Genomic DNA, 15,253 nt, shown 5'->3' on the forward strand with positions numbered 1-15,253 from the left:
TTAGGTTTGGAAAAGAATAGGCAGGGAACCCTCCCCCCCCCCCCCCCCCCATACTACATGCCTGCTGGTGAGGGCCCAGAAGTTTCTGAGTTTTACCAAATACATGTATATCATTCATTTTCTTGCAAAATAAAAATTATGTCATTTATCTTTTGTTTAGAAATAGAAGACATAATATTTATTGTTTTAACGCAAAGTTAATACTTCTACGGAAACTTAGTGTACATGTAGTTTAGGCTAAATATCTAATCGATATTTGGTATCATACTCTTTTCTATCGTTCAACAACTTGTATACTTAATGTTAATTATTAACAAAAAATATCGTATTTTAAATCATATACTACATGTAGTAGATCATGACATTCAAGGATGTGTCTGAAATTTTATTTCTCAAAGATCTTTAAAAAATATCAAAAATTATCAATGTATCAAAGAACGAATACAAGTTCATGAATGCTTTATTTAAATTTGGCAATGATTTAATAAAGGACTTCAAATTTCATTATATAGTCATGATTATATAAAATTCAAAGCGCTCTTCAGCAGTATGACACAAAATAATTCGAAATCCGAATATTTGTTGGATGGTACTGAGATTTTTTCTTCGAATAACTCTCTCTCTCTCCCATAGATTTTATTTATTTATTCATCTATTATATTTATTTGTTTATTTTTTACAATTATGTGTATGCACTTGCATATTTGCGTATAGGCAGCTACGCGCCTATGTGGGTTTTTAAGAAATCATTAAACAGTCACCCAGTTAAAAGAAATTTATCATAATAAATGGTTTGTGTTAAACAATAAAGAATTCGAATTAACTTGTTTTGCATTTTGTGATAACAGCAAGATATTCAATACGGTTTGTTTAAAAGAACAAGAGACAGCATAGATTTGCGGGTGAAGTTCTTACCCTGGTACCTTGTTGACTAATTATCTTTTCAATCAATCGCAACAGATCGAAAATAAATTTTCAGTATATTTAGTGAGAAGTACGGAAGCTGGAGTTCCCCAGGGCTCTATTCTTGGACTTCAACTTTTCTTACTTGATATACAAGACCTACCAGGTGGTCTATTGGGTACCTCTAGGATATTGTCATACATGTATGATGCATGTTCGTGTCAAACACCTTTCAAAACGTGCAGAACTTAGAAAGGCTGAGCAATCACGACTTATAAATGAAGAATGGCTAAAAACGACTTGTGAAATTTTATCCCAATTACCAAGCTAAAATTATTAATATTTTTCAGCAATGAAGATAAAATATATAATTGCACTTAGTGTTGAATAATCAGCAAATCGATCCTTCTCTTGGTCACTATCATCTTAGACTTACATTCTCAAACCCTGGGGAGTGGAAAAACCACACTGACAGTATTATACAAAAGGCTTCCAAAGAAATTGCAGTTTTTCGTAAATTAAAAGGGTTACGTATCGTGACTTCTTAGCTTAAATGTATTCTAGTATTACGTTTATACATGTAAGACCGATACCACTTTTGGAATATGCATTAGAAGCATGGAACAGCATCTCCGCAGCTGGTCTGAAAGGCCTGATAAACTTCAGCAAGAAGCTGTACATATTGTAACTGGCGTTCCTGTTTATCGTGCCTTGCAAGATTTCAAGTATTTTGTGCTGCCACGGTATATTATTCTTAAATTGAATCATTTAACTATTCTCTGTTAAATTTTAGTTCACTATAACCTTACAACTGTAAGAAAAAAAAAATGTCCACCTAAGCCAGATTTAGTACTTACGAAAATATACACTGGTCACCTTAACTCACGTGAAAGGGTTACAAAATATTAGGGAGACCAATTTTTTTGTATATTTTTACCTACAAGTTTTCTGTAAAATTTAGCGTTAAAATGGTAATTAATAAGCCCAAGTACCAACAAAAATGCATTTGGTTTTTATTTCAAAGCATAGGGGAAAAAGATAAATTTTGTCTACTTAAGCCAGATTTCATGGCATTGGTCCCCTAACCCAGAAATCAGGATTATATATATATATATATATATATATATATATATATATATATATATATATATATATATTAGGGATGTCAACGAGTACCCGGTTAACCGGGTACTCGATCGAACGTCCGAGTATCGAATACTAAAAATGGTACTCGGTTACTCGGAAATATATTTTTCTTATTTCAAAGTATATATATTTCTTATTTCAAAGTAAATATTTTATCAAAAAATAACTTAATTATGCATACGGTAAATAACGTGTCGTCATCTACGCCTGTAAACACCCGTTATCTCCTGTGGCTGTGTTTATTCAATTATATCTGACCAGTCACCTGGTACACAGCTGTTCTCACCTATTGTTGTCCTTAATTTTGGAATGGCTTCAATGATTGTTTTCATTGTACATCGTTTAAGTATGGTCTATTATCTTCATTTTTAAATTATTAAGTTTATATACGGCAGCGAAAATGGACTTGCATAGAAATTCCGCTACCCACTTTAAAATCGAAAAATATTTAGAAATAACGAAAGATTGAAAAAAAAAAATGTTGAAAATCAGTATGCGTAGTAGGTTTAGTGTATACCGTGGAAACGACCATCATGTGAAAAAAAAATATTAGACTAGCGATCCCAACAAGGTCCTTCCTTCTCTTTCCCTAGTTTAATCATCACAAACCTGCGTAACAGATTGTCCTCCTTCTGCGTTGATCAAATAGATTCTAAACAAGAACTGTACACCAATTGTAATTTTTGATGTATTAATTGTGTCTTTTGTGTTCATTTGATAAATAAATTTAGCACCACAAAATCATTTCCGTTGGAATCTATATTTATATACGATTATAAACGTGATAAAAACAGCTTTGGGGTTTGACCGAGCTTAACGTGGCTCAAGAAAATTAACACACTTGTATTAATAAATTTTACATTTTTACCGAGTACCCGGGTACTCGATCGGAAAAACGTCCGAGTAACCGATTATCAAAAATTGACCGATCTGACATCCCTAATATATATATATATATATATATATATATATATATATATATATATATATATATATATATATATATATATATATATATATATATATATATATATCGACGCGAAGGAAAGTGATCAGCATTTTTTTTGACTGACTTGCAAGTAGTTACAAAAATTCAAAAACATACAATGTAAGGTCTACATGTACATGTAGGATAACTAGAATTGACAAAATAATCTTTCCCTATAGACATGTATTTAAATCAAGCTATTTATTAAATTTTGGTAATTTTTTTAATTTATTTATTAGATTTTGATTAATTAAAAAAATATATCATAGTAGTTAAAAAAATGAGATTTTTTTCTCCAATTTACGTATTGACATAATGCACATTTATACTGTACAATGTACATTTAATTTTTTTCATGATCAATTATTAAGATCGATAATTTCGATGTTGATCTGGATAAATTAAATTGAAATTATAAATAAAAAAAAAAATATTTAAAGCACGTACATGTTCTTATACTGTATCTTGAGATAATAAAATTTTATAATTTATCGAAGACCATTTTTTTTTTTTATTATTGTTTTTTTTTTAATAACAATTGTTATAACCATTATTATCTGCTTTTTTTCTATTATGAATTAAAGTACTTATTTTCTGAAAAATTTACGCTATGTATATTTATATATTAAGTGATTTTAAAAATATATAAAAAATAAATATGTAACTATACATGTAACATGCTACCTGGATAATAAAAATATGTAATGTATTAATAGATTTTAAAAATGAAAAAATAATGAAATAGATGTGTAAATATTTCTTGTTGTCTGGAGAATTAAAATATACAAATATAAAATCATGTTTAAAAATCATATTAATAATATTTTTTACACTGTACATTCACACTCTTTGCTTGTACAATGTTTAGATTACAAACTGGCATGTTGACTGGTCGATGCGCTGATGGTCAACGCATTTTCTCACTTATCCTGATTGACAGACCTGTTCGGCATGTTGATTGGTCGACGCACTGATGAGTTAATCGCTAATCCTGATTGACAGCTCTGTTACGCAACACCGAACGCGCCTTCGCTTTCTAGGACCGCTACTGAATTTGGGGTTCGCTTTCAGCGTTCGCTCTGGGTCCGCTCCGGGTTCGCTTCGGCTTCGCTACGGGTGCGCTCTGGGTTCGCTCGGGGTCAGCCCTAGCGGACCCCAAGCGAACCCAAAGCGAACCCAGAGAGCGAACCCGGGGTGCGCTCTGGGTTCGCTTTTTGTTAGGTTGTGTCTGGTCGGTACTGTATCACAATTGTAATGTAGCCTTTAAAATTAACAATTGAATTTAAAAGAGGTTTAAGCGTGCGGGTATCGTAATGATTGAATTTTAACTCCATTGGCGGATCCAGGGAGGGGGTGTTTTCCGGCCTTGGAACCCACTTTATTTTTGCAGAAAGAGGAAGAGAGAGAGAATGTTTTTCCCGTAATATAGATATTTTTACGTCTAGTATTTTCAACAAAATAAGTACTTCAATCTCTGCCCTTTCTGCTCTCTAGATAGAGTTTTGCTTATTGGTTTCCTGTCCCGCACGTAACATGAAAGATTTACTTTGATTGGAAGTTTCCGGCGAACGTACGGCTTTGTCATTTTTGGACAATCTTCTACTAACTTTAAGAAGTATGCATAAAAAGTCATGAAAGGTAGTATGCATAAGAGAATATTCCTCTCCTTATATTATTAATCAATGAAGAGAAATGTTCAAAATGTCCCCGTAGTCTGAAAGGTCTGAGAAGATGCGATTGACAATCTCATCGCACGTGTGTAGACCTAGGCTATTTGGTCTTGCAAGCACAGGTGTGTGCACTGTTAGTGACATTTAGACTGATGACGGTATTTAGATCCTCCAGTAAACATAATTCCTATAGCAAAGCGGTTATATTTAGATGAAACCTTTTACGAGACTCTTTAAAGGTAATCAGAAAACACTCAGTAGGTCACATTGATAGAGGATATGGGTTTGATATCCGGTTTGTAGAGGTAGATGTCGATTGCAGCATGGAATTGTTTTGTGCAGCATTCCCTCCGACCAATGAATTCTAAAGATTTATATCAGAGGCAGCAGAAAATACGTGTGTATTTACCTTGTAATTACCATACAGGCAATTTGAATAAAATACGTCAATCACGATTTAGTGTATAAAACTTTTCGAAAAGAAACTTTGTGAGAAATGATTGAAATTTAATCATGTGTTCGGTCATCAATGAAACTGTATGCAGGGAAATTTTCGCCTCAATTTTATTTTCGCCCCTTTCGCCCTAGACACAAGTGGGTAAATTTAAGACGGGGCAATTTCAAAGAAAACAGGATATTTTCTTAACCCGAACCTTGACTGGGCGAATTTAAAACGGGGCAAAAAATTGTTAGCAAGTGTGAAAGGGCTAAAATAACACGGGGCGAAAATAACCCTGTATACAGTAAGTAAAGATATTTTTCAGCAGGAAGAGTGGAACTATGATGATCATTGCTTAATCTTTTAAGACGTAAATAAAAATTTTAAAAAGTTGATTGAAGTGCATGTAGAGTCCTTTTTAATTGATTCTTTCTACACATTGTGACTACAAATTCCCAACACAAGGACTTCTGCAACGCAAAGTACAAGAACTTTATAAAGAAGTCTTCATAATAATGTGGAAGAGAAGTGAACAAGCAAATTTAAAGAATTGTGGCCCCCCGCTTTCGGTGTCTTAGTGGGTTAGATGGCATTATTTATGGCATACTGTGTCAAATATAAACGCCATATCATATGTCATTCAAAAATAATAACAAAAGTTAATTTTTTTTGGAAAATTAGGTCAAACATGAAGGTCAAGGTCAAAGGCCTAAAAAATAATAGCATATTGCTCGGAAACATTTTGTCACAGGAATGCACATGTCAAATATGAAAGCCCCATCTCTTCTCAATAAAAGTTATAAGGAAAGATAGCAATTATGAAAAGCAGGTCAAGGTAACATGTTCAATTATCATAGCATATTTGAAAAGGTCTTATCACCGGTAATGTACACGTGAAATATGAGAGCCCTATCTTTTCTCATTTTAAAGTCATGACCAAGGTTTAAATTTTGTGACAGACAGACAGACGAATAAGATTGAATGTCCCCTCGCTTTTGCGAAGGAGGGGGACAAAAATAAAAGATAGATGGAATGAGGTAGACAGGAAGCTAATAGTTTTTCTTTTTTCAGTTTTGCCGATAAGAGACAAATTCTAGTTAAACATTAGTGACTGTCTACTTCCTTGACATACCACACCAATCCTTTCTCCCGAACACTTCTACTTTATTTTCTATATAGTTCCTCACAATAGTACTTCATTTACCATATAGTTCCTCTTTTTAAAGATCTGGGTGAAGTCCGTAAGGACACCGTTTACAGGTTTAAACGCTGAAAATTAGCCTGCTACTGTGCTTTGACTTGCAAACTTTCTATATGCATTATTTAAAAAAAAATATTTCACAAACAAAGGTAGAACTTATACAAATAATAAGGAAACAAGATGTGTTTGTGAAACACTGAAGCCCCCGTATGGCATCTTTTGGCAAAGGTTAAAGTTTCTCAAATGCAAGTAAAACTCCAAGGTCAAGAGATGAAAAATTCTGTTATTTAAATAATTATACCTGTGAAATATGAAAGCCCGAGCACCACTATTCAAAAGTTATGGCCAAAATCAAACTTTTTAAAATGTGGGTCAAACTCCAAGGTCAGCGTCAAAGAGTCAAATTAATGGTAACCCAGGGAAGGCTTTGTCATTAGAAATATGCATGTGAAATATTAAAAACCCTTGCACTTACTGTTCATAAGTTAAGGCCAAGTTTAAGTTTTTCAGAAGTAGGTCAATCTCCAAGGTCAAAGGGTCAAAATTGTTGGTATTCAAACAAAGGCCTTGTCAAAAGAAATTCATCTGTGAAATATGAAGGCCATAAAACTATCTGTCCAAAAAGTTGTGACCAAGGTTAAAGGTTAAATTCATCTGTGAAATCTGAAGGCCATAAAACTATCTGTTCAAAAAGTTGTGACCAAGGTTAAAGTTTTAAAAAAAAGTTGGTCAAACGCAAAGGTCAAGAAGAAGAGGTCAAAGTTGTTGGTATTTAAAGGAAGGCCTTGTCACAAGAAATACATATGTGAAGTATGATAGCCCTAGCACCAACTGTTAAAAAGTTATGGCAAGGTTAAAGTCTTTTATTTTTTAGCAAAAGTGGATCATACTCCAAGGTCAAAAGTCAAATTTGTTGGAACCTTAATTAAGGACTTTCCACAAGGAATACACATGTGAAATATCAAAGCCATAGCTTCAACCAATCAAAGGTTATAGGCAAGGTTAAAGTTAATTTTGGTATTATCTCTTAATTGATTTAAGGGGAAGAAGGACCTTGAGCTAAAACAAAAGGTTGTCATTCAATTTTTTAAATATATTTTGTATATTACTAATTTAATTTGTCCCATATCTTTTAAGGCAGTTATATCATTAGGTTTCTTACTTTATTTCTGAGATATTGATTGACAAATAACATGCCCTACCGTGTCTAAGTGGGGGGGGGGGGTATTCTACATGTTAACGATCCCATTATTCTGTCCATTATGGGAATTTTTAAGCAAAGATAAAAAATACTATTATGTATGCAGACATGTATCTTTTAAAATATTTCGGATTTTGATAGGGGTTTCAAAAAATAAATAAATAAAAGTCCAAGTGCATACTTGTTTTAGGACAACTTAAACAAAATCTTAATTTGCAAAAATGCTATCATTCAACATCATTTAAAAAAAAATACATTGAATCCAAAATTCTCTCTCTCTTTCTTTTTATCCGTCACGGAAGCTCAGTCGGTAGAGCGCTCGCTACTTGATCGGAAGGTCGTGAGTTCGAATCTCGGCCGTGACTGAAGTCGATAAAAAATAGGTGGCAACTGTTCCCTCATCATGCGCTCAGCACTTTGAAATGAAAGCTGTGGGTACTTCAAATGAGACCTTTAAAACCGAGGCCAAAAGTCTCGGCTTGATAAAGAACCCTCACTGCTCAAAGGCCCTGAGTGCCGATTGAAATTTCAAAATTTGAAGCTCTTCACCGGTATATGGTGACGTCTCTAAATGAATGAAAAATTCTAGAATTGGACGAAAAACAACATATAATCAATCAATCAATCAAAATTTTTATTAACTGTAAAAATATCGAAAGGTGAAGCTTAACTCAATATTGTTCAGGACGTGGTTAAACAAGAAATAAACATAATACATGTAAGAATATATCATGTTTACTTTCTCGAGTACGAGAAAAACCAACTATGGCGTCACAAGTAAGCTAAATAAGCAAAATTAGATAAACCTTACAAAGCTTTCTGTCAGCAACCATGCGAAAATAATTTGTGTTCACAGTTTCACAAAATACCTCACCATGTGCTGATTCTTACATGTTTTACCTAATAATTTAGCCCCTGTATTCACCGAATATGGTCTTGCTGTACTTATAACAGATCGTGTATGATGTAAATGACTTCTCGGACGCGCAGTGTAGGGAAACAGAGGAGTGGATCAATCAATTTCATAATTTGTTATTGTTTAAAAGAATTTTAAAACTTTTCATATTTTTATATAAGATGGTAAAGCAAAACAAAAACACTAAAGTACTTGTATAAACATAAATTTATACAAGTACCGATGGTTTAAATCATGCTTTGCAGATATTACAAGAGAATTATATAAGAGAATGTGTCATAGTTTAACTGGGTCATGTAGCCATGTATCCCTCGTCCCTTATTAACACACTGCTTTGTTCATTCTTTTTCATTGAATACTTCAAAACTTGTGAATTTAAACCGTTCCACTTATTATTTCATTAAGGTTCCATGTTATATTACATTTACTTGTTTATTATAAATGTATCTTTTTCTTAAATGGATTTTTGCAATGTTTAATACCTTAGTTAGTCCCTTTTTGCGAAATGTATATTCGATCATTATTGTTTTAATAAATTTAATCTGTTGAATACTAAGAGAACATAACTATGAGGGTTGTTCGATATGTAATGTATATTGTATGATATTTCAAAAGCACTCGACTCAAACAGTGAAATGATCATAACGTCCCTTCAAAGTATTCTCCGCGGTTTGAAATACATAATTCAATCTTTGAATCCATTTTTGGTACGCTTATTTAGGTACATGTTAACCTCTGAGGCACTAACGGATGCCTGAGGCGTGGGCTTGTCGGGACTTTTAACGAGGACCAGATAAGAACTTTTTTTTAAGTTTTGGAAAAAGGAAAAAAATGTCACATGGGGTTATACCTGGAAAGTATGGTGGGTATGGCAAGACGGTACCTTCTCCCGCGCTGTGATACAATACTCATTACATATCGAACACCCCTCGTATAGTAAAATATAACTATGGTTTATATGACATATCCCGAGCTTAGATACAAAAGAACTTAAATTATCAGTAGGTTAACTTTAATATTGAATTTTCATTAATGTACTTTTTAACAAGGAAAATGCATGTAATATTTAATTTAGAACTCCATATCTTACTCTTTTTTTGTAACATGCAGAGATAACAAACAGTGATCAATCTCATACATCCAATTAACAAAAGAAATCCTGACCAGAGAAAAACAGGTCTCTGGAAACACCATGGGTAAGATCAGGAGCATATTTCGATACTGTAGATTCCTTATTTTACGCGAGTTCTTCATATCGCAAAATGGCCCAATGACGTCAAATCGCGCGAACAATAATTCGCCAATTGGTGATTTATCTAGAGATTTTACATACATTAAAGCACCATAAAAATAAAAGCGAGTAATTTTATTTCGCGAGTGGTGCTCCTCGCATAATAACGCGATAATTTATTCCTTGCGTATATCTAGGAATCTTCAATAGTAAATTATCCGCCGTGAGCCCTATGTATTGATCATGTACAGGGAGCACTACTGTAAGATATTTCAATTTATTATTATCAATATGCTAGTAAAGATTTAACTATTTAAAATATAGGCTATTTCATTTGAATTTTAATCATCTTTGAGTTAATTGTTTATTCTGTAGTTGTCTATTATAACAACTAGTTAACCTGGTGCTGCTAAGCTTAGAAAAGCTAAGGTGAAGTAAGCTTTTTCTGTTGAAGAGTTTCTGATGACACCACTGGTTTCTATCGGTGTTTTGAACATTTACTCATCGTTTTTAAAGTTTTCATATTTTTAACGTTCAGTGTAGACTCACAGGACCAATTTAGACCAAAATCCATGCAAAGCGTCTTTGCCTGAATGGAGTTCAAATCGGTGAAAATGAAAAATATAAAAAATTTAATAAATAAAAATAAGATTGATGATTCAATATACATGTATATCTTTTTAATACTACAAAGACAAAAGAGATAAACATAAATAACTTTGTCGAAAGTGCCCCTGCTGAGTTCTTACTAACACTTTATCAAACTATTGTCAGAAATACTTACAAGAATTGGGCAACAAAAGAGTTGTAAAATTTCATGAAATGAAATAGGTGGAGATAACGAACAGTATTCGAGCTGAAAAGTCCATTAAACATTATAAAATAGGAGCAGAGCAAACACGGACCTCTAAGACATCAGAGGTAGAATCAGGTGCCATGGAGGAGTGAGCATCCCCTGCCGACCTGTCACACTCTCCGTGTCCTCCTTGTCATGATCGGGAAGTAACGGAAAAATCCGTCGACAATTCAGTGTGTAAATAATGGCCTAACAATTAGCATGAAAAAAGTCAGTCAGCATAAAAATAAAATTCCACTATTGTTAAAGTAACATGCATAAAAAACACTACTGTGATTTTTTTTAAAGAGCTAGGTTCATTTTATGAATAGAGTGACCCTGTCCCTGTATCAATTAATTGACTATCACTCTCTGTCCCCTTTCATATATAAAAATAAAGTAGCTACTTAATGCTTTTATTTCCTATAACACAATTTCTTTTTGAGACTCCAGGTACATGTATTGAAAAATAGGCTTTGTGAAGATGCAATATTCTTGAATTTTGCAGAAAATACGTGTAGGTCTATTTGACTACATTCAGCAAAGAATTAAAATATGAGCACAGCCCTTGATCCAAAAATTAAAACAGTTCAAATGATCTTCAGAATAAGATTTTTTTAATTATCTAATTGCATATTTTGGATCAGAGGTTGTACTCTATATGAATTATTGAAAAATGCTTCAACTTGTGGCCATGTTTAAAGGAACTTACAGAATATTGGAAAAATGACACATTTAATGATGTCATAACACGTTGACTAAAGAGAAAAATACGTCATATTCGATAGATACATGGTCATCAAGGGACCAAATGATAAAACTGCATTGCCAACCAAACCCAGCAGTCTCGATTTTTCAGAAATTCGAGGGGTCAAAAAAAGGTCCTACATGAAGTGGCCAACATATATTGCCTGAAAAAATAGATGTTGGATTCTTTCATCACTATGCTGTTTATTCACTTGAAGCATTGGTATTACAGACAGTATTTAGAAACCTACTATAGACAGCTGCACAGAAGTTTTTGACACCCCCCCCCCCCCCACACACACACACACAAACGCACAAATAACTGATTCTTATTGAAGAATATTACATGTTTCACAAAATAAACATAAATCATTCCAAGACAAAGAAACACAAACAGAGACTTTTTAGTATTGTGAAACGTATGATCAAACTCACAAAACCACCAGTAAAATTTGCACTTGATTGTTAAAACTTAAATGAAAATAAAATATTTCTGGATTCTATTTGAATTAAATTTGTACCGATATTACACATGGGGACATAAATTATCCTTTTCATGCCATCTTGGAAGGAAATGGTCATCCATTACTTTTCCTCAACCTAGATAACCTTTACTGACTTTGCTGGAAAACCTTTTTTTTTTAATTAAATTTTTGTAGTACATGTAACGCCCGGATGTTTGGGCTACAGTCTTCGCGAGGTTAAACCGGATACCATGGGCTTACGTCATTTTACGCGTGCGCAAGAATACTTAAGACGGTTCGCCGCTAAGACAACTTGCCTTTAAGACAATTCGCCCTCTTCGGGTTAGAACTCTTCAATCATTGGCAAACCTCGCTTGAAATCTGTACATCGTATTTATTTATTTATTAGCGTATTCAAGATCCGAATCTACTCTTTTATATACATATATCCTTTTATACATGTAAAAAAACAAAACAAAAAACAAAACAAAAAAAAAAAAAAAAAAAAAAAAAAAAAAAACACACACACACATCCTTTACTATAGTTTAGTTTATGGATTGTTAAATTAAGTTCGGGGTTTCTATGGTGCAAAACATTAAGTTTACTTATAAAACCTCAGAGATACTCAAGCTGAAGGAAATTAACTAAGAAGTGTCATTAATATCCTAAAATGACATAAGATGTATGCTATTGAGTTCCATCTTCTATTGAATAAAATACATGTACTACGAATTGAAATGCATGTACATACATGTATGTACATGCATGTAGTGACTTTATCACGAAGTTGCACATGCCTGAAATACTTCCAATTTCTTTTAATCTTAAATTCATATCTAGTGATATAAGTAATCGTACTACTTTTAGAAATTAATTGTATTCAGTACGTCACTCGTTTTCAGGAATATTGTTTCTATTATTAATCGAAATATTTGTCCATATAAACGTACACTAAATATACTAAATACTACATGCATTTAATTCTATCACTATTTACTAAATGACATCGCAAGATTTGATATACAGCAATCCAAATAGCTTCTTACAGGCCTGTAGCAGTTTTTCAAAGTGGAAGGGGGTAGGGGGCTCTGAAAAAATCCCGCGTGACACACGTCGATCTGTGCTGCATGTGTATCTTTCCAATGATAAAATCTTACGTATAAATCCAAAACAAGTCACAGCCCTTATAGGTTACCGAAGATAGCAATTAAAAAAAAAACTATAGACCTATCAGGAATAGAATTTAACATTAATTTTGTGCTATTAAACTACCATCACTCAAACTAGGCAGACCATTGTGGAAAATGTAAACGATGGATTAACCTGTGTCACCTTTCAGAGTAACCAATGAACTCGTCCAAGGATGGACGGGCGTTGTAAAACTTACCTGAGATTCCTAAGCAAAGGAAAGCGCGAAACTGTTGCTGTTGCTGTTGCAGAGCATCACACTTTATTCCTTCGTCATAAAATAGAATCCGACATGGGGGGGGGGGGGGGGGGGGGCTGACATTTGTTTCAAGGGAAAACATTTTTTTTTTACTTTCAAAGCACAGCAATAGCTTAAACCTGTGTCAAAAACTTAATTGCTCTTATCAGACAATAGGTATGTTTTGATAGCAATTATAGTCTGATCTCTGTTTGGGATTTACCTGGAATTACCTGTATTTCACCAATGCATCATAATATATATTTAAAAGAATAAACTTTGAAAATTTAACTTGTTCGATCCAACTGAAGTTGATAAATCAGACAAATATCGTTATCGCAGCCCCCCCCCCCCCCCCTTTTTTTTTTAATTTCATGAAGATAATTTGAATGAGTTAATGAATTCAATCTTAATAAAAAAAATTTTAACTTGCCCAGTCAGTATCATATGAATGTACATTGTAATTATAGTTTTGATTAGTATTTATGATATTTTTTTATGTTTTGAAATAGTTTTTTTCTCTTATTATGAAATTACATAAATAAATCAAAATAGAAAAAAAAAACTAATGCAAAATTACTCATTTTTCTTAGTATTCTTGTCATAGATTTCTTTTTTCTCCAAATTCACAACTATGTTATAGACTAAATCAATGACGCATTTATCTTACCTGGACAAATTCCTTTTTTGCACACATTTTTTCAATACCTGAAATTCAAATGTGTGCAAAACGGGAACAAACCCATGAAAGAACCATGCACGCTAACTATTGATTCCCGCCTACATTTTTCACCCATTTAATTCAATATAAATGGCAGTTTTGCCAAAAAAACTATTGAAAACAAAGAAGAGTTCATTATTAATTGATTAATAATTCTTAAACCAGTGTCAAAAACTTAATTGCTCTCATTTACGACTCTTTTCAAAAGGGGGGTTGAAAATTTTACCCATTGAAATCAGGTTTTAAAAATCGATAGATTTTCAAAAACGCATGGAAATTGATAAATGACCCTTAAAACTTTATGTTTATTTTATGTAAAATTCAACAGAAAAGACTGATAAAAGACTTTATTTTATTTGCAGTCTCATTTGAAATTGGTAATAAATGCAGTTTGTTTGTCTATAAACATATGTCCTTCCCCCGTGAAACAACAAAAGCTTTGGAATGAATTTGTGAAATAACAATTCATAAAACCCATAAAAAAGAATTTTTGATTCACGGGGGGAAGGGGGGGTTAAACATATTTTCCGTTTTCTATTGATTTCTATAGTGAAACACGCAATTTTTACCAAAATTAAAGAGTTATCCCTCTTTGTTTGCCCAAATTAGTTATGTTTTATGAAAATTCATATCTATATAAATATGAAAAATCATTCAAATATGTTAACATGAAATTTGACTTGGAGTTAGGCGGCAGAACAATACTATCGTTCGCAGTTCTTTGAAGATAACGAACAGTAATCATGCTAAAAATTCCATTTAAAAAATACAATTCTAGGGCAGAGGAAACACGGACCTCTAAAATATCAGAGATGGGATCAGGTGCCATCGAGGAGTATGCATCCCTTGTCGACCCGTCACATCCGCCGTGTACTCCTTTTCGTGATGGGGAGAAACGAAAAAAAAATGTAGACAATTTAGATTGTAAATAATGGCCTAACAATTAGTGTGAACTACGTAAGTCAGCATTAGACATAATGACAGATTGTATCTGCTGACAATGTCATTGTATCCAAAATAGTAACAAGTGACAAATTGAACACTCTAGCTTGTTTAAAATAAAAAACCGGGCTATTGTAAACGAAGTAAGAAACAGGGTTAAATGAGGGAGACATGTAAAGTTAACACTACACATGTCACATAAATGTTTTTATTTAAAAATAATCATCTATTGATTCGATTACAAAAAATTATATATGTTGTGTTTTCTGCGTTCTGAATGACTGATTAGCTGAAATACATTTTTTGTTCGCCTTCTCTGCCTATGGTTTTTAAGAAACCAAACTTAGCATGTTAAGTGTATAGTTCTGATGAGCAATGGTGCCTCTTTCGAAATTGTGAATTGGCCTATGTTTTATCAGTTG

Source organism: Saccostrea echinata, unplaced genomic scaffold (assembly GCF_033153115.1).
Source record: "Saccostrea echinata isolate AGI-Se365-2 ecotype Australia unplaced genomic scaffold, CSIRO_AGI_Sech_v1 ptg000029l, whole genome shotgun sequence".
Lineage (NCBI taxonomy): Eukaryota > Metazoa > Mollusca > Bivalvia > Ostreida > Ostreidae > Saccostrea > Saccostrea echinata.